This window comes from Tenebrio molitor, chromosome Y (genome assembly GCF_963966145.1).
Source record: "Tenebrio molitor chromosome Y, icTenMoli1.1, whole genome shotgun sequence".
Classification (NCBI taxonomy): Eukaryota; Metazoa; Arthropoda; class Insecta; order Coleoptera; family Tenebrionidae; genus Tenebrio; species Tenebrio molitor.
Window position 1 is genome coordinate 3066832 of NC_091056.1, and position 27847 is coordinate 3094678.

A 27847-nucleotide genomic window follows, 5' to 3' on the forward strand; every position below is an offset into this window, starting at 1 on the left:
ATTCAACAATGTCCATGAAGTAATACGTGTCCATATGCTAATGTATCTGTAGAATTGGGTAAAAGGTGTCTTTTATCATCTTTCCAACTTAGACTTTTTCTTCAGTAAAAATATCATGTTTTATGACTCCTGATCACTTTTTGTCTATATGAAAGTATTCTTTTTGATTAAATAAGCAATTTTTGTAATCTTAAAACTTATTTCTTTTTTCAATACTGCTTTCTTAATACCTTTTAATTTTTTAAACCTATGTACTCTAATATCTTAATACCATTCAATTCATCTTTGAATTTTCCTATAACTTTCTTATTTTGATCAGAATATAATGGATGATCTTTTGGATAATCAGATGTATCGAAATAGTCGGGATTGTTTTTCATAAATTCATAGAAATCTGCGTTTTTAATCTCATATATGAAACTATCGGTATCTCCATAAAGAAGTTTTATGTGTTCATTAAATTCTTTTTTAATTACATTGTAATGGAAGTTATACATTAACAATTTCGATAAATCTAATACAGCTTGCCCAATGTAAATTGGTTTATTTTTTTTTTTTTTTTTTTAAATAGCCTTTCCCCTTTCACCACTACGGGCCTATCAGGTACCTTGCGGTCGGCTTTTTTCTTCTCTTTTTTCCTATGTGGTGCGGCGGGGCTCCGGGGTACTTTCCCCGGCTACCCACGCCCACCCTCTCTTCTCCTTCCTCCTTTTTCTGGACGCCACAACACGAATACAAACACAAACATCCATGGGAGGCCCATCCGGCCTGGGATTCGAACCCTGCTGACCTCGCGGTGGTGTCGGAAGGGTGTCGCTCTTCCTTCCACCACCCTACCGTCAGCCCCTGAAAGACATACACACACATCCATGGCCCGGCGGAGGTTCCTCCCTTGGAAAAAATCCTCCCCCTTCGGTGAGATTCGAACCCACTAGCGCCGGGACCGCGACCTCGGAGCACTGTCTCCGACAGCCATGCGGCCACCGAGCTACCTGTAAATTGGTTTATTAAACAATACTTTGGTTTTATAATTATGAACTGCTGCCAGATGTTTGCTAAATATAGTTCTGTGCTTAAAATTAGGTGTGTTTATCGCTGTCTGCAATTTTCCTTCATCACAATATAATTTAATATTTTGTTGGTTTCTAACAGACTGCATAGACTTACCATATGGGGCATTAACCATTAGTTTCCAGAAATCTTTTTCAAAATCATTTTTTGCCTTTTGTCTGTGTTCAGTATTAAATTTTACATATGGTGCTATGAAATTTGACTGAGTAAATTTTATACCTCTGTGAACCTTTGTTATTCTAATACCTAAGCTTTTGTAAAGTTTTAATGTTTTGTAATTAATTATATAATTTTTCTTATCATAGAAATGACAAAGCAGTTTTTCTACTTTTCCGCCCGGAGGAATTCTATTTTCCGGAGCCAAAGGCAAGTCATTGAATTTGTTATGAATAGCCAAGTCTACAGGGAATGCTAAATCAACTTCTAAAACATAACTCGTATCACTATCTGATAACCATATACAAGGTGATTCATCTTTTACCGCCGGTGGCAAAATTGACCTTAAAAATTATGATTTCACTTTCATATTTTGCAGACCTAATTTATTATCCGTAACGCACATAATATCAAAAAATGAAATTTATAAGTTAACTAGGTCAAATTTTGCCATTTTCTCAATTATTAATTGTTTAATTTATTCAACCTTGTAGCATATGCACACTCAGGTATTTTCACACAATTTTACCATGTTAAATTAATTTTAGCGTATGGTATTATTGAAATAAACGCATTTTGATATTCAAATTTGTATTTGCTTCATGATTTACGACATAATGTCCAAATATCTTTACAATAAGATTTATTAGAGGAATTTTATTGCCACAGCAGGGGGTCCTTTGTAAAATCGAAAAAATTCACCTAAGCAAGTCAGTTTTACAAGGTAGTCATTGTTAGAGAAAATTTACAACTCTAAAAGCCATCAACCATCAATAAAAGCAACTTTTCCATTGAAATCGATTTAATTCAAAAACTATCAAACATTTTTCGAAACGGATTGCAGATATTGATTTTATACGCCATTAGCCACATTCTGATGCAAAAATTTGAACATATTTTTTTTTTTGAAAAACAGTTTTTTATAAATATCTGCTCAATAAAAAATTCTTTTTTGAAATAAATTATACCGGTCGAAAGTAAGTTTTTCGACAAATCAACTCTGTAAATTTTATAAATTTTTCTCAATTCTTAAGGGTCATTTTGCCACCGGCGGTAAAAGATGAATCACCCTGTACAGTCAACATTTTTAATTTCATCACAAGTCAACCATTTAAAGTCTTTTTCTGGTAGTTTCTGAGATAAAGCCCATCCATATAGATTATTACCATCTACATAGATAATCTGAGTATTTTCATCTGCTTGCGAATACCTGTTACTACACTGTGAAATACCTCCTCTAATTCCGTTTTCAAAAAACAAATACATTTCATAATCAGTTAATAATTCCAATTCCTCTGAAGTGTATTTGAGCAAACAGTCCCAAGCGAACCCCGGAGTTGTATAATACCAAACGGGATCCAGTCCATAACTCTTGCAAACATAAATCTGTAAAATTTTCAAATACATCAGTTAAGAGCAAAACATCTAGTTTTAAGTATAAATCATGCCATTCGCCCAAGTTTTTAATTTTAAAATATTTCCATACTTTCACTGCATGTTTGAATTCTTCTTGAGAAATTCCTTCTTTTGTGAGCGAAGAATAAAATGTATCTATTGATGGAAGTTTTGTTTCAGAAAATTTCTCAAAAGAATCCATGTATTCATAGGGATATTTTCCTTTTCTAATTATCTTGCTTTTTTCTTTCCTAAATAACACATCTAATTCATGATTTGAAAAGTATTTAATTATTTCTCTCAACTGACTTGATTCCAGATTAGATGACAAATTGTCTAGGCTACTTGCTAAAAATCTAAATGAATAGATAAATCTCAATTCGATATATCTATTATCATCCATTCTTAAAATTTTACTGGAAGAAATATATTTCTCTTCGTTATTAGGTATTAATTTCAATTGACTTTTATCTTCTCCTAGATTTTTAATTAACAAATGACAATCGTAAGAACTTAAATTATGAAACAAAATTGGAATAAACAATGGTTGTCTATATTTCAAATTGCATTTTCTACAAGCAGCTCCTCTATATTTTCCAGTGTAGTGATCATGATCTCTTACTTTTGGGTTTTCTATAGAAAACACATTTTCACAAAGATAACAAATTTTTGTTTTTTTATATTCTTCTAGTTCGATATCTTTTATGGGTTTATTTTCTTTTAATAACTTATATATTGTTCTGGCATGTTCAGTTATTCTTTTTATAAAACATTTATCACTTTCCTTTCCTCTGTAAATTTCCAATGGGTTATCAATATTATTATAAGCACTCTTAACGTATAATCCATAGCCAACTGTATAATGTCATAATTTACGGACGTTTGAAGAAAAAACGGTTTATTTGCAATATGAAAGTATGTACACTTCTATAAAAAAAAAAAAACGTACAAGTAGTGAGCACAATTTTGGCTAGATTGCCATATCGTAAACCTATCTTTTAATTGTTGTTACTTAGAAACCTGTAACAAAACCCGTGGTGATAGCTGGATTTGATCGATGTATTCTTCAGAGATTTTAATGTATATAAATGTTTTGCCTTATTTATTAGGCAAGTATTACCAATTGCTACAAACACAATTCAAACTTTTATTCACAAATTTATGGAAAAAGGCAACTCTCAACAGTAGTATATAAAATGTTACTTCTGAACCAGGACATTTGACGTCTTAAAAAACAAGGCAGAATCTTACAAATTCAGCTGTTCTCCCAAAGGTAAACAACCGAAAAGGGCCCTAAACCTCTCAAAAATAATTAATTTTTATCCACCCCAAAAGTTCCCAAATATGTGTAGACCACCAAAGATTGGGCACACGAAAAAACCGTTAAAATCTCCCAAAATAATGGAAAATTACCTCAAGAACGCCCTAAAAAACTAACAAAATACCTTGTTTTTACACACCCCAAAATGGCTTTTTAGTTCTGGACCAGGACATTTGGCGTCTTGAAAATCAAGGCAGAATCCTACAAATTTAGTGTTTTCAAAAGTAAACATTCGTAAAAGATCTAAAAAACTTACAAAATCTCTTGTTTTTGAACACCCCAAAATGACTTTTTATTTCTGGACCAGGACATTTGGCGTCTTCAAAAAACAAGGCAGAATCTTACAAATTCAGCTGTTCTCCCAAAGGTAAACATCCGAAAAAGACCTAAAACCCTTCAGAAAACATTAATTTTTATGCACCCCAAAACTACCAAATATCTGTAGACCACCAAAAATTGGGCACACGAAAAAAACTTTAAAACTACTTTAAGAACGCCCTAAAAAAACTAACAAAATACCGTGTTTTTACACACCCCAAAATGGCTTTTTATTTCTGGACCAAGCCATTTGGCGCATGCAAAAAAAAGTAAAAACAACACTAAATCAAGGAGGTACATCTATATTTGGCGCTTTACAAACTAATGTTGTGAAATTCCTTCAAAAATCATAATTTTTTATGCTTCCAAAAATTACTCGAAACTCAATAGACCACCAGAAAATGGGCACATGGGAAAACTGTTGAAAATCATCCGCAATCAAACATAATTACATTAAAAGCACCCAAAAAAACCTTACAGCATTCCTTGTTTTGAGACACCCCAAAATGGATTTTTACTTCTGGAGAAAGCATTGGCACATGCAAAAAATTCACCGGTCGGAGTGGCGACCGGTAATAATATTAAACAAATAAAAGCTCTTGTTTTTAAATTTCCAAAATGGCTTTTTTATTTCTGGACCAGGATAATAATTGGTAAAATTAAAAAAAAAAAACAGACCTTAAAAAAGCCAGAATTCTTATTCAAATCCCTCGGTTTGCAACACCCCAATATTCGACTATGCCTACAATCCGATCTATTCTTACAGCATCTCCTCTTTCACGACAGCTTATACCGTTTATAGGTATGTGTCTATCGAGGAGAATCATCGGCACGACCATCAATCCTGAATTCATCTTCGACTCATGAGCCTTTGGCGAATAAACAGGACAGATCATTGTTGTTCGATATTACTGTAAGTCATGAATAGATGGAAGAGTCCCAAAACTGAGAAATGTTTTGAGAATATTTGGCAGCACTCAGTTGCCCGTCAATCTTCGTGGGTCCTCAATCTCTATGGCCACTCGAGATCTCACCAGTTCAGATTTAAGAACAACTGCATTCTCAATAAAAAAAAGGCGGCGATAGGAATCGAACTCAAAACCTTGTAATTATCTGTCTAACTCTTTACTAACTGAGCTATTTCGGTCTTGTCCATTCTAATTTCTAATTAGCTATAATAATCTATCAAATTACGAAATATTACGAAATAAAAAAAAAATTGGATTCGTAGTAATTCGAACCCGAGACCCCTTGGATTGAACGCGAATATCTTACCAACACACCTATAATAGATCATATACAGTCGTTTTCGGATTGAATATATTATGTTGTCTATGCTAATTTTCTTATTGATTAAAAAAATGAAATTCGCTTCGCATGCTACGCACCAGTGTACATAACAATTATTGTATCCAAATTAAATTTATTTTTTAAAGGTAAACACGCACGTAATACGCTCGATCGTGCAGCGCTTAAATTTAATAACGAATAACGCATTTTGACTTTTGAGCGTTTTTATTAAACAGAAGACGGTCGATGGTCGAGCGTTGGTATGGTCTATAAAATTCCTTGAACAATATAAACCATTTTTTCCGTTATAGAAATTGTTCTTATTCTGATTAACAATCAATACTTTTAAATTTTTAGCTGTTTTTTTTTTGGTTTGTATATCTTAATTGAATTCTAGACATAATATTATCACAACCTCGTTCGCATCCTAATTGTTAGGATTTTACATTGTCTAAGAAAATATTATTAAACCTAAGTAACGATGTCAACGTAAAATTAGTTTTTGTAGCACAACTACTTACTAAAATTGTTAACCCGTTGCACACTTTTAAATTTTGAAAATAATAAAGTACTTAAAAGTTAAACATATTTTTAGCTATAAAACGGGTTCAGATAAAATGCATAGAACATTTACGTTAAGAATGTAGATAATTATATTGTTAAACAAATCAGTAAGACTCTTTTTATGATTAATATTAAGTAGCAATAACAGCGGCTCCCTGAATCTTTCTACTGAATTACTGGATCACTGGCACACAAAAGCTTAGTATTTTAATGATGGGGGATGTCGACCAAGGAAATTGCAGTTGCTAATTTTTTTAATTTAAAAAATGTTAAACAAAGTAGAAATTATTATCACTAAATTATCACATTTTCTATGGAGAGAATACAAACTCAGATTTACTATTTAAGGAGACAATGTCCGAAGGACTTAACGGCAAACTTAGACATACGTTTTTTAGAAAGGTATAATCGCAGTGCGATAACTCAAATTTAACAAGATAAACTTTTCGAATCCCTTCATGGAAGTGGTTGTGTATATCGTTGCTCAGTTTCCCATACACACTAGTCGCGATTTCGACACTATCCATTTTTGAGCTATTACGTCATCACTAATTTTTTTAAATCACAACCCCCACTTTTTTGTCCTCTTTCTGATAGACCTTCTTACTACCTAAACGATGAATCAAAAAAATTGGTATCTTACATAACATTTTTTTTGAGAAAATGACAAATTTTACTTCAAAAATTTAATTTAATTTTTAATGTAAAAAATGTAATTGACCTGAAACAAAAACAAACAAACATCTAAGGTTAACAATAAAATGTAACGCAAATGTTGAAATTGCCCCCCGCCAACTATTTAGCACTCAAACAGGAGTGTAAACGTTGTACACCGCGCTCAATAATGTTAGGGCTAATTTGTTCCATTTCAGGGCGAATTCTGTGTCGTAAATCTTCTAAATTGTTTGGTCTATTGAAGTAAATGCTCGATTTTAAATAACCACATAGAAAAAAATTAAATACATTAAAGTTTTGAAGTCAAATTTGTCATTTTCTCAAAAAAATTGTTATGTAAGTTACCAAAATTTTTAATTCATAGTTTAGGTAGTACGTAGGTCTATCAGAAAGAGAAGAAAAAAGTGGGGGTGGTCATTTAAAAAAATTGGTGATGACGTCAGAGCTCAAAAATGGATGACGTCATGAGCAAGTGAAGTAACTTAAAATAAGTATTAGGAGAAATAAAAATTGACCTGTTTCAGCGTTTTCGACAAATGTCATTAGTTTTGAAATTATTGAATTTATTCCATAAGTAATTTTCACACTGTATATTTTTTTTCTCTTTCTTCTATATATTTTCTTTCTCTTTCTCTTTCTTTTTGTTGAACTTCTATATATTTTTTTTCTCTTTATTCTACATATTTTCTTTCTCTTTCTTCTATATATTTTCTTTCTCTTTCTTTTTGTTGAACTAAATCTAAAACAAATAAAAATATTACAGGTATAATTTTAGCCGGCTTTATATTAAATATGATTCTTACAGATGATTAATCCAAAAGCAAATCCCAAAACAAGAACAGCGAACCAAACAAACTCGTGCTCCATATCTCCACCTAAAACTCATTTCATTTCAATGTTATAAAAATCTACAAATTACCATTGTTATAGTTCTCTTATTTATAATTTCTGCAGTTGTCAAACGATCATAAGGCTGAAAATAGTTTCCACAGCTTTGTTGTGTCAACTAATAATAGGGGAGAGTGGGGTATAATGATCCCCCTAAGGTTTAAGATGCCATAACATCGAAATTAGAACACTAAGAAATAATATTTATACGCTGAAGATTAGTCATTGTTTCAGCTAACTTTTAGGCCAAAGTCCAAAAAGTCTTCTCATGTTTATTTGGTAATGCTTTTAATCAAAGGCTGCAAAGTGATCATTTTACCCAAGTGTATGAGGTAAAACGATCCCTCTCACGGGGTTAAATGATCCCCAATAAAAACTCAATTTTATTAACAAATTTTGTATTTATTAAGTTTAATAAAATACATTGTTATACAAAATATATATTTGGAATTATACGAGTATAAGAAAAATTAAAGAACCTCTTCTTAAAAAGTGATAAATTTCAAAAAATTAAATTAAAATATAATGTTTTTCTTAACAGAAAATAATTTTGTCTGCGATAGACATAAATCGCAACAAAAATCGTTTTCATTTTCTTCCACTCCCGCACATTCATCATGAGCCCATTGCAAGCATTTAGTACATCTAAGGCTAGGGCCGCACTACAGACTAAATAATTGGCCGATAATTTCGTCCGATTGGGTAGCTTCCGCGCACACCAGGCAAACTAAACTGTTTGGTTGGCTGTTGGTGGCGTTGGTGCGCAGACAGTCGACTATTAATCGGCCGACTGCTTATGCACAGCTGATAAAATCAATGCGATTTTAATTAAATATGACATCTGACATAGGATAAAGATATCCTTTACTTCAACATATTGAATACCTTTCATAATCATAAATTAAAAATCAAAATTTTTGCACTGTGCCAGGACTCACTGCTGATTTACTACATAAAGCTGGTCTTTTTTTAATTTCTACAATTCTAATAACGAGTCATTAATTAAGGAATAAGGGTAATGTGAAGGCGGAGAAGACAGCAATAAAAAAGGGATTGCAAAGGTGGTTTAAAAAAACGTGTCGGAGAAATAAAGGAGAAAGTAAAAAAAAAACAAAAATTCAAACTTTATGAGGGGTCTTAATAGAATTTGAAATTTCATTCGAATTCATAGTCTCAAGCGTCTTAAAACAGTTCTGCTGGAAATAACAGTCCATGTAGTCACCTGAAGATCGTTTCGGATGTGTTGCGCAGTGACAAAACGCTTTCTTCTAGCTTGTAAAGACAAAAAATGATCTTCTCGTCTCGACGTTTTCCTTTTACAACCTTGTCCAGCTCGTCTAGTGTACGTTCCCGTCTCCTCATACCTTTAAAGAACTCTATACACAGCTGACTGCGAAGTTTGAGACCTTTCAGCAAGTTGTCGCTGAGTATATCCCTCTTGTGCCAGTACTACTATTTGGGCTACCTGAGATTGATTTAAGGGCATTTTTATCCTCTCTGACAGAAATCTGACAGGTTTGTAACACCAATACAATATCGAAAGCAAATTTTCAATAAAATTTTTAAAAAAAGTTTTGGGTTAGTAGGTCACGGTTGCATATTTTAATAAATTACGAAGAAGATTTACATAATTATGAACGCATAAGTTACAAAGAAGGTAAATCCTCCACTAAAGAAAAATACAACGCTTTACACAAATTATTTTGAAATTTTTAAGCATTTTTAGTTGTGATTCGATAATTTTGTCACGAAGTGTATTTCCTACTTTTGTTGGTATCTTAATAAATCTTACGCGATATTAATTAAACTAGAGGTCGCCCAGCGGTCGAAATTCGACCGTTTTCATTAAATTTTTAAGTTTGAACGTTTCGAGTTATTTGAAAAATACGAACGATAGGAAAAATAGATATACTCGTAGTTTGGCTATGCCATATTTAAAAAACAAAAACGCGTTTTTTGACATTTCCTTAGGTTTTTTATTGCTTTACTGGCCAGGTTTCGCCAAGGCTACACACTTGATTTGCCTCTCTTTTTCAAATTATATAAAATTGAAATAAAAAGTTAATACAAAAAATGGAAAATGAAACACGTGTTTCGTATTTTTTATAGGTACCTATATTTTTTATTGAAACAAAAAAAAACCGGGCGGTTAAAAAATAAAATGTTGTCCATTGAACTTAAAATAAAATTTCGTTTGCTAAATGCCCCTGGCAGTTATATTCGGAAGTATAAAATCTCAAATCATTGAATGATCGAACTGTACTTGCTGCGACGTACAATTGAAAACTGGCTGCCTCAATAAAATTGCAATTTTTTCGAATGTTTGTTTTTGAGACTTATTTATTGTGATCGCAAATGCAACTATAATTGGAAATTGACTTCTTAATATATGTTAAATTTATACGTGGAATCAAAATTCTCTTATTGCGTTCGGTTCCATTTAAAACTTCGCAATCAATAGCATTGCGATGCATAAACTTGATGTGTACTCTTGTTCCATAGACTAATGCTTCCTTTGTATTTAAGTTTCTGACCAGTAAACCGTCCAATTAACTTTCAATACTAACTTATGTGGTGGCAAACCACTAATAGTCAAAGAATTTTGTATTTCACTCCGAAGAGTTTTATTTTATTAATAATCTAAATAAACTCCCTCTTGGAGTGGATTTCATTGCGGGGGGGATTAAATCAATTACAAACCATCCACTCCGCATTCGCTCCAAATTCACTCCGCATTTACTCCGCTAATTTTTTACAGTGTATGAACGTAAACAATGAATGTTTTGATATTTGTAACACACAGGTGTCCCCGAAAAAGAAGATGAGTCCATAACTCCTTTATTTATCGAACGATTTTAATTATTTATGCACCAAATAGGCTACAAAAAGCTCTAATAAATTCACATATAGGTCCAAGGGCTTCAGGGCTAAACTGTCAAAAAATTTTTTTTTCAAATTCAAACACATAATTTTTTTAACACTTCCGATAGAGATTTTTATTCTAAAAAGAACAGTGTATCACAACTGTACACTTACCTACCCAAAATACAATAAAAAAAAGGTAAAAAATGCTACTGTGGTCGATGCTTAAACTGTGCTCTGTACGTGCAATCCCAAATGTTATTACATATTTGTCATTTGTTTTTCAAGTAACTTAATTTGGTTAATTTATTACATTGTACCGCAATGAATTTTGATAGCTTCTTATGCTCGTCATTTGTTTCAAAATGTAGTGTTATTTTTTTAGTTTTTTTTATTATATGAGGTTACACATGTCATACATTGTTATTTTCTGAATAAAAATTTCTATCAGATTTACTAAAAAAAAGTATGTGTCCGTATTTGAAAAAAAATATTTTGACAGTTTCACCTTGAAGCACTTTGGGTTTTACGTGAATTTAGTACGCCATTTTGTAGCTTATTCACAACCATTTAATTTGGTGTATAGATAATTAAAATCCTCCCATAAATAAAGGAGTTATGGATTTGTCTCTTTTTTTGGGGACGCCATGTATATTATACATAAATTTTATCTTTCTGCACTCCTTCTCCACATAAACTTTAACTATGCCAAATCTCACACTCCTTTGTGCGCGCAATTTGCTTAAAAAGGGGTACAAAGGTTTTCCTTCACGTATTAATAAATAGATTTAATTAATTATCGAAAAAAAATAATATTTCTAAAAAAAGGGATCTAGTGCAATATGCGAGGCAATATGAGATCTATGTGTTATAAAAAGTCAACATAAAATGAATGAAAAGCTAGATATCAACGTAGGTTCAAGAGAAAAGACAGCAATTATTTTAGAAAAAACTATTAGCAATAATTATATGATGAAGACAAACAAAGTATGAAAAAAACAGCAATATTGATAAATGAATCGGCATTATATCCTTTAATTTTATTAAAGAAGAAGCAGAAAAATTTACATCAGAGGTATAGGCGAAAAAAGTGACCGATGGGGGCGCTACGATTCTTTGACATTTGACAGTAATGGCTGGCGCTTGACGTATACCGACAAATGTTTCTACAGTGTTTGGGGAAATGAATGGAACGGTCACTTGCCATTTCTGCTTTTCTTACTGTGACAGCCAAACACAAACCAATTTATATTATTTACACCCATATTTCTCAATAATACACTATACATAAATGCGGTTGTGTACGTTACGCGTTAGTTCAGCAAGTTCCACCAGTTGTTGCTTCAAATTTTTAGTATCGCCTATTTCCCAGAATAAGAAAGCATGGCAAATATAAAATTGAATTGGAGCAATTGAAAAACGATAATTTGAAACTGAGAGATTTAGTATAAATGGGATCGGTATATGAAGCGTAGTACATATAATTATTTTGAAGTAGCTATAATCCAGGAAGACAAATATTGTTACCCGAGAATAAAAAATAAAAGATTTAGCAGAAATATTGGGTTATGAAAAATCAACAAATGCAATAAGTGAAGATGTAGGTGTTGATTTTAAGAGAAAATTGATACAGTCTTCTCAGATAATAAATATTCGAGTCTAAAGACCCTTCACAAGACGCACTCGTATTTTTGGGAAATATGGGTTCTTTTGCAGAAAAAGAAAGAAATATTAGTCACAAATGACTTGTTAGAATTCGCCTTCGGCTCATGAGTGGACTATGTCCACGAATTTTTGGGATTTTATTTTTAGATATAATAAAAAACATTTTGTTGCATTTTTAAAAGATAACGAAATTACATATGAAGACATAGATTATAAACATGAAAAAGGAAATTTATATGAATATATACAAAATGAGATTTAAAATGGTGATTCGCGCACAATTCATTCAAAGCGTTGGATATTATTAACTATTAAAAATTTTAAAGAATCAATAATGATGTTGAATACCAATAAGCCAAAAAAAGTTAGGAAATATTATTTTCAAATTAGAAGAGTTGGTAGATAAATATGAAAATTACGTTAACGAATATAATCTTTCAAAGCAATATAAAATAAATCCTAATCCATTTAACATATTTGATTTTATAAATGAAAATAACTATAAAATTAATTTGAGTACGTGGTTTACTGATCTATAGTTTCCGTTATTTATACAATATGGAATTTCAGTGGGGGATGACTATCCCCCTAAATAAAACAATATGGATTTTATTGAGCGTTCGTAATTTTAAATCCCTAATAATGGGATCAAATACAAAAAACGGGTCAAGAAATTAGAGAATACTATATTACTTTGGAAGAAATATTTTATTCATATTTGGAATACACTAAAGACTTTTATTTGAATATAGAGAAATCACTAGATAAAGATAATCAGATAAAGCAAATTGAAAATAAAAATAAAGAAATTCAACAATTGGACAACGATAATCTGAAATTAAGAGAGATGGTCAAAAATATTATCAAGTTAACCAAAGACCATATAATAGTATAATAGTTTTATAGCAAAGAATCGGTAATAAACAATATTTTTAGTCTGCATAAATCCAATTGTGGTAAAGACATGTTTTCATGATAATTTAATCGATGATGACAACGTAAACAGATAACTCATCTTTGATAACCTAACCAAAACAAATTGTCCTAAAAAAATTGACCTTTTTCAGACGTGCTCGAGGTCACTTGTATAAAATCACCAACAGAGCAATTTAGCAAATTATTTTTAAATAACGTTAAAAACTTGTCATGTTCTGTGATTGAAACTATAAATTAATTAGGTTTCTTAAATATTTTATATTTTGGAATGCAACTAACTTTGAGAGAAATTGTGGTGTTGATAGAATGAGTAAGTTTATCTACGGTCAAGTTTATTTGCCTGTAAAGTATGCTATTATAAAGTAACTGCGAAAGGCAATTATTAAGGATCTGCTGTGATTTATTTTCTGTCCTAGCTACTTATACTGTCAAAATACTGTTAACTTTAACAAACAAGTTGAGTTTAATGAATTGGTATTCTGAATATAGGTTTTTTTAGATTTTTTTTTTACAATTTTCAGTGTCAAGGTCACTACCTGACACCCATTGCATTGAATTAAAGTTATTTTAACGTTTTCATTCCATAAAGTAGAAGACTGCATTTAATTTCGGAAAAGCAAATGTAAAACCTTGTTTTTTCGTACGGAAAACAGAATAGATTAATTTTAAGTTTTATTCAAATCAGAACATAGCATAAATTACAAGGTCCCTGTAAAGGAAAGCGTTTCTAAGAAAGACCAGAATAAGTTTAAATAATAATAATATTTTTTTTTATAAGTTTATTCATGCGAAGATACAGCGTATTTGCACACGTCAACCAACTAGATTTAACTAGAAGAGAATGCAGCTAAAAAATTCAACTAAGCATAATAATATATGTACATCAAATTATAATTAATAAGGAGTAAAAGAGCAAAAACGAAAGCAAAGAAAAATTATTGATTAACTACAAGACTTTGTGCATCCATATCATGTAAAATCAGTGAATTTATTCTCTAAAAACTCTTCAAACGAATAAAATGATTTTTCTATAAGATATGATTTGATTTTACTCAACAGCATCTTTTCATTAATGGTTTTTGTTATTTTCACCGGAAGTTTGTTAAAAAAATTTATGCAAAAATAATTTATACCATCCTTGGATTTAGATAATCTTATTGTTTTAAAGCTAATGGCTTCGGCTAATTTTGCAATTATTCTAATGGCTCTTCTCTGCAACCTAAACAGTCTATGCCGCGAAGGTGAATGACCCCATGCCAAAATGGCATACTGTAGATGACTCTGAATTAAAGCGTAATAAGCAATTTTTAAATACTGTTGGGACAAGACATCGCTCAAGTTACGTAAGAGATACAAATTTTTAGATATCTTTGTGGCCACCTCATCACCATGCTTATTCCAATTTAGCTGTTTATCTATAAATACCCCCAAGTATTTTGTAACATTAGAAAATGTTTCTGCAGTGGCATAGTTTTTTAATGTGAAAATTATAGAGATCGTTTTTTCTTTATTTAGAGTTAATTTGTTTGATATGAACCAGTTTTCAGTTAGTGTAAGAAGATTCTTTTGATTAGTCAACAGTTCGGTTAAAGATTTGGCCTTATTGCTAACAGTCGTATCGTCGGCATACATTGTGACATTTTTATTTGATAAATATCCTGGGAGGTCATTAATAAAAATTAAAAAGAGAATGGGACCAAGTATAGATCCCTGAGGTACACCGTGGATAATCTTGTTTTCAACTGAGTAAGACCCATTTGTACGAACAATTTGAGTACGATCACTTAAAAATGACAAAATAAATTTTGTACTTGCAGGGTGGCAATTATATTTATAATAAAAGTTTTTTGATTAATAATTCATGCGATACACAATCAAACGCTTTGGTTAAATCAAGAAAATATGTGTGATAAAATTCATTTTGTTCGAAGCTGTTTAAAATGTTGCATGTAAAATGGAGAATTGCTGAAGTCGTTGAGTAGTTCTTTCTGAAACCAAACTGGTAGGGTGTACTGCAGTTTCAAATTGGTTGTAGGTCGTAAAATTTTATGGTAGTTTAAGTTAAAGATCTTGCGGGGCTTATAAATCCTAGTTTACCACTAGCAGGTAATATTTTAAGCAGGGTTGTATTGTACATTTGGTATATTTGCATTGTACGGCAAACGGCACGCGCCGCTTCCCAACCTTTTCGAACCCAGCCATTGGGCCCGTTAATCGCTCATAATATCCAATAAAATTTTACGACCTACAACCAAATTGAAACTACAGTAAGTAGTTTATTATTATCCAAGAACTTGATGATTTGAGATAACATAAGTCTTTCAAAAATTTTACAAAAGATGGGCAATACAGAAATGGGTCTATAATTATTTACATCCTCAGCGTCGCTTTTCTTAAAAATCGGTGCCACTGCTGCCTTTTTAAGCTGGTCGGGAAATAACCCTTGTTTAACAGCACAGTTGAATAATTTAGTTATAGGCGAGATCAAACAGTTCTGCACCGTTTATACAAGAGACGTCGAAAATCCAAAAATGTCTTTGGTGTTATTATTTCTTAATTGTTTAATTACATCTCTGACTTCTAATTCCGAAACTTCGTGAAAATAAAAAAAACCATTGCACTTGGCATCAGTAACATTCGTGGACCTCATTATATTTATGGGACTATCTGTGGCTGTCGGTAAACTGGAAATAATTTTATCGGCTGTAGATGAGAAATAATCATTAAACTCGTTTGCTGTTATGGTACACTGAAGGTCTTTTTTAGGTTTATGTTGATTTATGATGCTCCAAAGGGCTTTGGGATTACCTTTGTTATGTCTTACAAAACATTCATTTGCTTTCATTTTTGCCTCCTTTATGGCGCCAAGATATCTTTTTTTAAAACTAGACAAAAGATGTTTGGTTTCTATAGTCTCATGAAGTTTATAAGCATCATTTAGTAAACCAACAGTTTCTCGCTTTTTCTGTAAATTAGAATTAAACCAATTATTACTACAAGAGACTTTAGAATTACGTTTAAATGTAACCATTTGCTCAGGAAAAGCAGTATTGAATATAGACAAAATGTTATTTAAAAACATATCAAATGTATGGTTTATATCGAAGTCATGAGCTAAAAAGTCCCAGTCAATATTGTCTAAGCAGTGGTAAAAAATGAATTTTCCATATTGTGTAATGGGTCTAACACGTTTTGTTTCCATTTTACACTTGCGATTGAAGAAACAATTTTTTACCTGCACTAAAACTCCTGTATGATCGGAAAAATCCGTTTCCAGTGGAGATGTGCGCACAAAATCACACGGTATATTTGTGAAAACATTATCAATATAGGAATTGTCTCTAGTGGGAAAATCTACAATCTTAAATAATTAAGACCATTATTGTGAACTGGTTCAACAATTTTTCATTTCTCATAGAAGCCAATTTAGATTCAAAGAACCAGCGCACAAAATCAGCTGAGCCTTGCTTATTAATTAAACCTGTTGAATAAACCACATTATTCAATCTCAACAAACTTTGAGTTTTAATTTCCGACGAGTAAAAAAAACTAGAGCGCTTGTCCCGGCAGCTGGACAAGGTATCCCAGCTCCCGAATAGTTGCCTGGCGCCCACATCTGAACCCACGCCCTTGCCCCGAAAAACCCCCTGAGAGCCCGGAGCTGTCCCTGACTCATTTTGGGTCACAGTGTATAAAATGTTGCAGATATCTCTCTCAGGGAATGAGTATACAAGTAGTCGCCTGGACTTTTCACGTCGGCGTAACCACGGTTCGTAAAATCATACTCGTACATGAAACGTGTTTGGCACTGTGGGAAGAACTCAGTTCAGAATATCTAAAATCGCCGTCTACCGAAGAAGCGTGGTTGGAAATTGCACATGGGTTTAACCAAAAATGGAATATGCCCCATTGCCTTGGAGCCCTAGACGGTAAACACGTCAACATCCAAGCGCCCGCAAAAAGTGGTTCTTTGTACCACAACTACAAAAGAAGATTCAGCATTGTTCTCTTAGCAGCATGTGACAGTAATTATCGATTTACACTAGTTGAAATAGGCGCCTATGGTTCACAAAGTAACGGGGGCATTCTCAGAAATAGCATTTTTGGGCAGCGTCTAGAGAATGAAGATATAAGTATTCCTGCAACCAGTGTTTTAGCAGGCACTAATACAAGAATACCATATTTTTTAATTGCCGATGAGGCATTTCCCTTAAAAGAGCACATAATGAGAGCTTATCCTGGCAAGAATCTGTCCCGAAAAGAAAAAAAAAATAATTACAGGCTGTCAAGAGCAAGGCAAGTTATTGAAAACACTTTCGGCGTTATGGTGGCAAGGTGGCGAATTTTAAAAACCGATATAAATGCTAAAGTCAGCAATGTGGATAATATTGTGAAGGCAATAGTTGTGTTGCATAACTACTGTCAATCTGAGTTTTCTGATGCTGACTATAACCGATATTGTCCTCCTGGTTATGTAGATGTAGATGATGAAGAAAATGGAGCATGGAGAGATGAACAAACACCTCTCCCTTCTGTCAGAAGACTGGGTGCAAATGTAGCACGAACAAATGTGTATCAGATGCGGGATGCATTAGCAAATTATTTTATTTCGGACCACGGTAACGTAGCATGGCAAGATGAAATGATAAATAGAGGAAGAATCTAACATAATAATCTTAAATTAGCTTAGACAATCAGTGCGATTCTGTTTCAAAATTTAGCAATATTGTTATCGAACAACATTGATTTTGCATAGATCACACCAATCAACAGCTTCATATCATAGCAACTACAACCTTGTTATATAGCAATGTTGATAAATTTTAAAACAGAATCGCACCAATTGTTTGCTTGCCTATTTAAATATGGTAATAAACATGCTTATTGTACCATATTTTTTTTTGTAATTAAACATGATTTGAGTTGTAAAACGCAAATTTTATTTTATTTTATTCGCTATCACTTTCCAGTACAAGTAGTAATGCCTTTCATATTCAACAAACGTTGCGTTTGTTTTTTTTTTTTTTTGCAAATTCCCTGGTTTCTAATGTGGAAGCTATGTTCTTTGCCACAGTGATCACCTCCTGAAGGTCCTCTTCTTTGTTTTTCCGCTTCTTGCCGGTAACATCAGCATTTTGTGTATCTAGAGCAACGTATATTTAACATAACTTATAACATTATAAAACAAGTACCTACCTCTGTGTGATCGTGGCGTTGTAGGTTCAATTCTGACTTCACTAACCCGGCACTCTTCTGGTGAACCAATTACACTTGGCTCATCCCCACATTCTGGCCATGATAGTGGTGACATGATGGGATCGACAGTGGACCACGCAGAGGAAGACGAACACGAAGACATAGAGGACAATGACCTCCCATCAATAGGCCTTTTTGGTGTTGTTGTATGAGTTCTGTTGGCCACCAGTTATTATCATTAAAGAAGATCATAAAGTCACTTTACTACTCACTTTCTGGGTCGGGAAAATTTTGTATAAAACAACATTCTTTCAAAATAGGCTCAATTTGATTCAGGTGCCTGCGAACCGGTAGGTTGCTTACGTTTTTCCTTTGTGAACCTATCTCTCAGGTTTCTCCAGATTCTTGTGCAATCTTCAACTACAAAATTGCTGAGTACATTAGAATATATGATAAACAAAACCTTGTATATATACTTGCCAGTCATATTTAGAACACCCGCAATTTGTGTCCAGGCCTCGCCTTTTTTAAAATTATTTTTGTAGTCTTTATGACCCAAGTTGAATAAAAACTCATACTGCTGGATTAATTCTATTAGAAGTCCCGTTTTGTCACCACCGAATTCTTCTCTCTCGCTCATTTTAATAAGTAACCACAAAGCGTCACAAAGTAAGGAACGCGGCAATCTGAAATCTGACCAAAACCACAAACTGACGACCATACTGCCAAGAGTGCCAACCACAGGTACCAACCGTCAACCAGCTGATTTTGTTGCCAACACCACGTGGTTGAAAACTATCTTTTCATTGGTTGACAGTCGAACGGCAACAGCGAAAGTTAAAAGTTGGCCATCTTCGAACAGCATCCAACTTCAAGCAAACGAAACTTGAACGACTAACTGCACCGGCAACGGTCAATGTAAACGCAAGTTAGAATTTAGTAGAATTTAACTTTGAACGGCAACTGCAACTGCCAACTGCAACGGCAACGTCAAGTTTATAAATCGACCTTCAATAGTCAATGGTGTCAACTAGCAAACTGGCCATTTTCTGGAGTGTATACCGTTTGGGTACGCATTAAATTTTCCAATTCTTTTAAGTTCTAACTCAGATTATTATGCCTAGTTTTCTTAGTCATTTTCCTATTTCTATGCATTATTTTTCAACAAAAACCACAAATTCAGTTGTTACGTCTGGCTCACATTTTTTAAGAAATTTTTACAAAACAGAGTAGTTTTCTTGATTTTTCGCATACAAATCTGGCTCACATTTTTAAAAAGGCCATAAAAAAAGTAGATAAAATAGATAAAAACAGGTCATTTTCTTAATTTTTTGTGTTTTTGAACAGACCTCAATAGGCTTTTTTTCAAACTCAACAAAATTCAACGACTGAAACTTGAAAATCGATTCATTTTTCTAAAAAAATGATGTTTTTTGGAAAATCTCAGTTAGAAGTTAGGGGTTCAAAATAAGGGTAAAAAGTCACATTCAACGTTGTTTTTGATGTTTTAATTGAAATACTGGTTTTTGTTGAAAAATAATCCATAGAAAATAGGAAAATGACTAAGAAAACTAGGCATAATAATCTGAGTTAAAAAGTTCCACATATTAGACTACTTCTGTTATATGAAGAAGAGCTGTACTAGTACTCTACGGCTGAATTTGAAATAAAAATATAATGCCTAAAGTCTATTTTTTCCTGATAGGCGCGTGCGTGCGCATCTCCGAAAGGTAGAATCACATAGCTAAGATTTTTAGCAGGATGCAGGAATTGTTAGTATTTTTGGTTGCATATTATCTAGGGGGATCAGTATTTGGGGTTGCATATTAAAATTCATGTTTACGATTTAATTTTTGTATAATTTGTAAAATGTAAACAAAAAAGTTTATGAATAAACTCGTGGAAAAATTGATAACAAATATTATATGTACATTTTTTATTTTTTACACAGGAGTTAAATTGGGTACAAAACAATTTAAAAAAAAAATAAAACAAAACAATCAACACCGCACTTTTCACCTAAAAAAAATTACAGTGACGTCGACAAAAATTGACACTTCACATGAAAGCGGCAAAAATTTCATAACATGGACATGGCCTGCTTCAACTACAATCATTTATAATAACCATTATCTTGCAAGAGAAAAGGTCTCCCTTCTTGGCGTATTTTTTTTATTTCCCGTAAATATCTTCTTCGCCAGTTATGTCTTCTCTTTCTATTAACAGGCTTTTTCTGTTTCGTTATTTGTGCTATTTGAAATAAAACATAGATTTCAATGTTTACAGTTAATTGAAAACAATGTATGTACTTACTTGAATTTTAATTCGTGTAAAACATTATAAAGCTTAGAACGACTGATGTTTGGAATTTCTTCATTGTTTTGCACTTCCCTGTACACAGCATCAATTGTAGGAATTCTGTTTGCAGAGAAAAATGAGTGCACTGTTTTTCGAATGAGATATTTTTGATGTTCATCCAATTGAATCATACATTTCCTATCAGGTTTCTTCGGTGCCTGTAATTGCCCACACTTCTTTTCTTCCGCCAAGTATCATTGAATGGTTTTAAATCCACAACCTTCAACACAAAGTAATTAAGCTGTGATACAACAAAAAACTCAGAAATCAATACCAGTAGTTTTTTCCATTTGAGCCGTCTTAGTTAACTCGGCAAAATCCTTGGAGATCCCACGAAATACTTTAACGATCATTTCTTTCTCGGCTTGTGAGAAATTTGCTATAAATATGCATTAATAAAAAACTGTTCCTTGATGTTAGCATAAATCCAACTTACGCGATTTATTTGGTGATCGAAATTAAGACATCTTGTTGACATATAAAAACTTCTTAACCACTAAGAACTGTTTTTTTAATAAATAAACGGACACAACACAAAACCCGAAAGGAAAACTAAGACACGATGAAACAAAAATGGCAGCTTGGACCTGATTGACAGTCACAGTTGACAGTGACAGTACAGAAAACTGCAATATTGCACATTTCTCTAGTGTAAGTAGAAAAATAAAGTAACCAATAGGAAAGTCGCATTTCGTTGCAGGATTTTGTAAATGCGCACGCACGCGCCTACCAGGAAAAAATACACTATAGTTCTCATTCCGACTCGCGCGTGTATAGTGTTTTTGTGTTTATCGCTTTTTGGTGAGTTTTTCACTTCAAAATTTCTCCAAGGAATACAAATTACTGCAGTATATCCTCAGATGAGGAAGATGTAAATATTTTAGCATCTTTAATATCTGCAGGAATTTATAGATACATTTTCCTCTGTTTTCCTTTACAAGACGAAGCTTAATTTAAAAAAAATAAGTTTATGGATGCGACACAGCGGTTTATTGCTAATAATAAAATACATAACAAAACTAACATATTTTTTTATAAAAACTATTGTCTATTTTTTGCGTCTACTGTTCTTCTTTACGTGGGTTGCACATCTTGTTTGTAATAGATATGCTGTGTTATGCACATACAAATGCTTTACACACACTGTTGTTTATACTGTTTACAACGGGCACCAGGTATCCTGTTTGTATTATATTTTATAACAACAAATGTCAAAATAAATAATTCCGGCAAACAAAATTTTAAGTACCTATTTACACCTAGAATCAAATCGGTGTCACCGAATTGGACCACCATCCCTAATTTGTGTTCAATGGTCGGGTTCCACCACCGGCCGCCGCGCCGCCAAGAGGATTAAGATTTTCCGGGTAGTGACCGAGGGCCAAAGAAATTAAATCTTCGTATTTAATTGTTTTAAACACTTGTATTGTTGTTGTTGTTGTACTTGCATTTTTTATTTTTTTTTGTTAGGTCGACAATATACAGTGAGGGGCAAAAGTGACGCAACAATTCGACAAATCATAAACTGTTGAGTTTTGAAAAAAGAACAAAAAAAAGTCGATTTTTAATTCCAATTTCACGTTTATTGACGTAACATTTTTTTTTATACAGGGTGTTTCTTGTCAAAGTAATGACGTCATCATCTACTTTTTTAAATAGCAACCTATATTTATTCGTCATCATTTTGATAGGTCTTTTAACTGTCAATATTACAGTATAAAAATTTTAACCCCTTACCTTTAAGAAAACTTGAGAAAAAAATTGTTGAAAATTTAAAAAATATTTTTATTATTTTCTTTATTAATAACTGTTTTTTTCAAATGTAAGGTTACGTCAAGTGACACCTCGTTTGAAAGGACACTTCGGAGTGAATACAACGCACTATGTATTTGTTTCCTGAATATTTTCGAAGCCTGCGTGTTGACTGACTGTGGCGTTATGTAAAAGGGATATTGCAATTTGGTTACGTTCCTCTGCAGATGGTATTATGAAGTTATTTGTTTTTTTTTAAATCTTTTTTATCGAAAATACTCTTTTTTGTTATTCATTTTTTTTATTGTATGGAATCTGGACTGCTTTTCTCTTCTTCAGGGTCATTTGCGCATTTAATTAATCTTTGAAGTAGACCCAGAAATACAGGGTGGACCATCGTTTAGCATATTCTCAATAAAAAGTATTTCTCATCATCCTAGAAATTTTAATTTTGCGGTCAATAATCTAGATTGAACGTACTACAACATGAATTTTTTATTTTTGCAAACAGACGCTCCAAATGGCGTCAGGACGCTAAAAAATTAAAAAATGATTTTTTTTTTATCGACTCCCTGGATTGAAAATATCACAGAGAACATTGATTTCAAATTAATTGACATAATAATTTTTGGTACCAAAATGTGAGTAATTTATGACGACGACCCTCGATGGGTCATAATTCCAGATTGACAATGGTCGCTTACCGCAAACAACCAACTGTAAATGATAACTGGCGGTAGGGTCCTGGATTTGTACCACTTTGTACGAGTAGATATTAAATGTCGATTTATTCAGATATTATCCTGATTTAAATACCAACTTCTATATCGAGCGATCAAATTAATTTGTAATTGAGTCATCCATGGATTTGAGTCCGTATGTTTTTTGCGATTGATATGTAGAGACCTAACCTGTGTTTCAAGCTGTGTTTATTGGAGCGTGGAGTTCAAGTAACGACATACGATTTCGGATTCATGGATAACTCGATTACAAATTAATTTGATTGCTCTTTATAATCAAAATCGACATTGTCCTGTGGGTGAGATTGTAAGAAAAAAGTCCGGATTGCTTTATTACTTTGATAATAAAACGCTATCAAAGTCAAATTTTACATTTATTTTATTTTATAAAAAATGATTCGGCCATTTCGTACACCGGAAATTGAAGATTGTGCCTTCTAAATTTCAATTTTTTTGACAATTAAAAAAGGGTTTTATCGCAAATATGCTATATGATGGTCCACCCTGTGATTTTATGAGGGATGGAGTACATTCATTTGAGGGGGTCAGCTATGGCAGGGCAAGAAGCTTCTGACACCCGTCGCGCCAAAGTCCATAAAATTACTATATCTTTGGGTGAACTATAGCAACGGCAGCTTTTAACGTTGGTTCTATAGGTGCCACTAGTTTTTTAACTAGATTAAAGTTCAAATCCGACTGAACACACAGTACCAGTACAACAGTACCAAACCACCACTTCATATCTTCTTTTTTTTCTTCCACGGCTTAGTTGGATCACTAAAGTAAGCGGTTAATAATAATTTGTACAGATCATAAGTTACACGAAAAACTTTCCGTAAATCCTAAAAGAGAATGTAGGTATACCTAAATTATCTCCCGATATGAGTCCAACTTTGAAATAAACTCTTTCATTTGAAACTGTTATTCCATTCTCTTGCAGATACTTCAGTTCTTCAATTAATTTTGAAAGTATTTTATTGCCAAACTTTTTTATTACATAATTTTGAAGTCATACCGGGTGATTTTAAATGATTGTGACTTTTTTTCTTAAGTTGGGAACATTTTTCATAAATTATTTTGGCAAACTTGATACCTTAATCAACACATTGGCGTACGTACGTCATTTTGACATTTTATGTATTAATAAATTGTGTCAAATAGGCGAGGACGCCTATGTTTATGTCAACTATCACATTAAAAAGCGAATAACCAACAATAATATTACCAACCTATGAAAAAAGTCACATTCATTTAAAATCACCCGGTATGTGGTGACATTGAAGGCAAAGATACCTATATCGCTCCAAGTTTTTCGTGCCAGCACGCGAACCTAAAGCGTTTCCCACCTCATAATCGTCAAAAAACAACATTAACAAAAAACAAAAACAACATTGCCAAAATTTCTAGTTTGGTATTTCCACAACTCACATTGCACGAAGTTACTTACTACTGTTTTTCTTTTAGTAAATCAGAGTAATACAATTTCATGGATTGAAGAAACTCTTCAAGAGAAAATAATTTAGGTAAAAGATCTCTTAAAGAAATTAATTTCATATATGCGGGTACTGGCTCTATCATTGCATTGTTGTGTTTCTTCATCTTTTCTCCTATTTGAATGTTAAACGATGGAACAAATAAGCCAGTTGCTTATACTTTTGTATACATTTATACTCCGAATTGAGACCACTCAAACAGTTTTCAATAAAACCAAATGCTTTTTCCATGTCCTTTATATTTTTCTCTTTCATTTAATTTAGTTAGCGATTTAATTTTTTTTTAACTCGGATACAGGCTGTTTGATAAAAAACGCCTCAACCCATAACTTTTTTATTTATTATCCTATTTCAATGAACAAAAAAACCGAAGATATGGTTTTTCATGCGCTACGAAGCAGCCATAAAATCATTTTTTTTGGCGTTATTTTCAGTAGCTTACGCCAGTCAACTTTTTTTTTTAAATGGACACATGTAGTTTTTTAGGCTCAGTCTGATTAAGTTTTTTTTTCTGAATCTAACCATGTATTAAAAGTTATCGTTTGGTCCATAGCTGACTGAAAAAAAAATCAAACAATTTTTAATTGTGGTTCAGTTTATTATGAAATTTTCAAGTGTGCCGTGAAAAACAATTGGAATACAAATAGCAACAAATGTCAAGTGTGAGTTTGAAAATTTTCAGGTGGAATCTTGAAGAGTTTTATTATTATTTTCTTGGAAAACATAAATAATAATAATAATAATTATTATTTTTTCTATTAACTTTTTGTTTTTGACTAATTACGATTTTTATTACACTCGAACATAAAACAATAGTCAAATGACTGCTATCCTGCATGACTGACAATGTTATTTTATACTTAAATAAAAAAAGTTTAAAAAAGCAGATGAAAACTTCTAAGCTGACGTTTAGATGACATTTATCGTACTTTGTATTCCGATTGTTTTTCACGGCACTCTTAAAAATTTTATAAGCTGAACCACAAAAAAAAATATTTTTTTTTCAGTTAGCTCTGAACCAAAATAATGATAACTTTCAATACATCATTAGATCCAGAAAAAAAAACATACCAGACCAAGCCTAAAAAACTACATGTGTCCATTTAAAAAAAAAGTTGACTGTCGTTAGCTATTGAAGATAACGCAAAAAAAAACATTTTATGGCTGTTTTGTAGCGCTTGAAAAACCATATCTTTGATTTTTTTGTTCATTGAAATCGGGTAATAAATAACAAATTTATGGGTTGAGGCGTTTTTCATCAAACAGCCTGTATAAGACCCTTACAAAAAAAAAAATAATTTTTGGATCATAAAATTGAACACATTTTCGAGGCACAACAGAATTGTTATACATTTCGTTAACAAAATTGAAAAGTTCTGAATTAAAAATTTTTGTGACTAAGAAAATGTTATTTGATGCGTCTTCAGAGTAATATTCTTGCACTATTTCCTCGTCGTAATCGCTATATTCGACGTAAGATTCAACGGAGGTTTTGTTAACTTCTATTTTCTGTAAAGTAAAGTTTATATAATTGGTCATCTACGCAGACAAAGCATTGATATGCTTTGTATTTGCCAACGACGACCGGAATTGGTTGGGCGGTAATTTTCAGATCTTGGCACTTCATTCGCCGTTCTTCCAATTTTTTTATTAAAAAAGAAGCATCCTGCAAATCTTATGTTTGAAACCTAGTTTGCACCTTAAAATACTTACATCAATAAATAAAATAAAGCCATCCAGAATCTCCCTTGTGCTTGGCTTCCAGTTTGTGTTCGCTTCACTTCAATCTGAAAAACCAGCTTATTTAATAATAATTCTGAATAGATTTTAAGGCTTACTAAAAAATAGCCCGTTTGAAACTTTAAGGCAGAGTATTTTTGATAATATTCTGCAATTGTCTCCCCACTTCTAAACTGTAATCTTAATGCAGCAGTTTTACGCCACTTTTCTACAATTTCCTCATAAGGTATACTATTATGACAAAGCCACGTTATATATTCATTTAGTTCGTCTTCCTGATGGATTATTGCCCCCTTTTCATTTACTTCGTAAAAAACATTAATTTAAATGATAGATTTCTCCTGTTTTCTTTTGTAGCAAGCCGCCTTCTCTCAGAATCTTGCGTTGGTACACATAAGCACGCCAAAGTTTTCCACTAGCTGCAACTTCTTTTCCATTGACGCCTTTCGTGTATGGTAGATAGTAGATTGCGGCATCTTCATGTAAAAATATATCGTTGATTTCCGCGGCCAACGCTTTAAAACGCTGTGTAGAGATTCTAAAACGTTATTGATATATTTTTTTCCTTATTAAAATCTGTATTTCTACCGTTGATCAGGAAACTTTTCCAGTTCGTGTCTTATATTACATTATTATATTACATAAATGACTTTTCCTATATTTCCTATAGGGTCCGTAACTGTTCTTAACGATTTTACCTTCATCTGTACAATCTAGTAATTTTCGTACACTGCAATAAATGAAAAAAACAAAGAGACATTTTTATGTGTTTTCAACGCAGAGTCTTACGTTTGTCGTTGAGCTAACTTGAATTATTTCGTATTGCTTGGCGAGTGTATCTTTTAAAGGATAATAATGAGGATGAAGTTGATCATAGTCAAGAACACTTGTGCTACTGTCACTTGAGATGCTCAAAGTAGTGTCCGAAACGTTATCAGTTTTTGTTCCTTGATCAACGTTCAAGATAGCCTAAAACCAGCATGTACACATTGATATTTACTTTATGAATAATATAATAAATTTAACAAAAGAAATATTGATTTTTTTTTAATGCACTAGACTACTAACACGTCATACACAATTATTCCATGAATGAATAAAATTAGGTGCATCTACAATCTTTTAAAATCTGATTCTGGTTTGTGATAATATACAAGTTAGTTATAAGCGTATAAGAAATAAATTCAGTGACGTAAACATAATAAATGGTATAATTTGGAAAGAGATCTTATACCCATGTAAATGTGAAAGTATGTACCTTTTCAATCAAGTATTCTTGGTATTTTTGAGAAAATTTCTTCCTTGTTCAAGTAGCAAGAATCAGTTCCTTTATATCACTGTTGCTCAATTGATTAAATGTTTCAGTATCGATGTTGTTTTCTACAAAATTAGTAAAACTAAAATACGAAGTAATAGATACTTCTAAG

General features: G+C 32.4%; 2 long non-coding RNA genes across 2 annotated transcripts; both read right to left on the reverse strand.

The window, feature by feature from the left end:
- Positions 1-542: 542 nt before the first annotated feature.
- Positions 543-991, reverse strand: LOC138140632 (uncharacterized). Its single transcript, XR_011162657.1, has 2 exons — positions 838-991; positions 543-695 (listed from the first exon to the last, which is right to left on the reverse strand). It is a non-coding gene; the product is annotated as an uncharacterized lncRNA (long non-coding RNA).
- A 16846-nt stretch (positions 992-17837) lies between these two features.
- On the reverse strand, positions 17838-19083 carry LOC138140611 (uncharacterized). The gene is made up of 4 exons (XR_011162635.1): positions 18818-19083; positions 18610-18757; positions 18338-18552; positions 17838-18284 (listed from the first exon to the last, which is right to left on the reverse strand). It is a non-coding gene; the product is annotated as an uncharacterized lncRNA (long non-coding RNA).
- Between the last annotated feature and the right edge of the window lie 8764 nt (positions 19084-27847).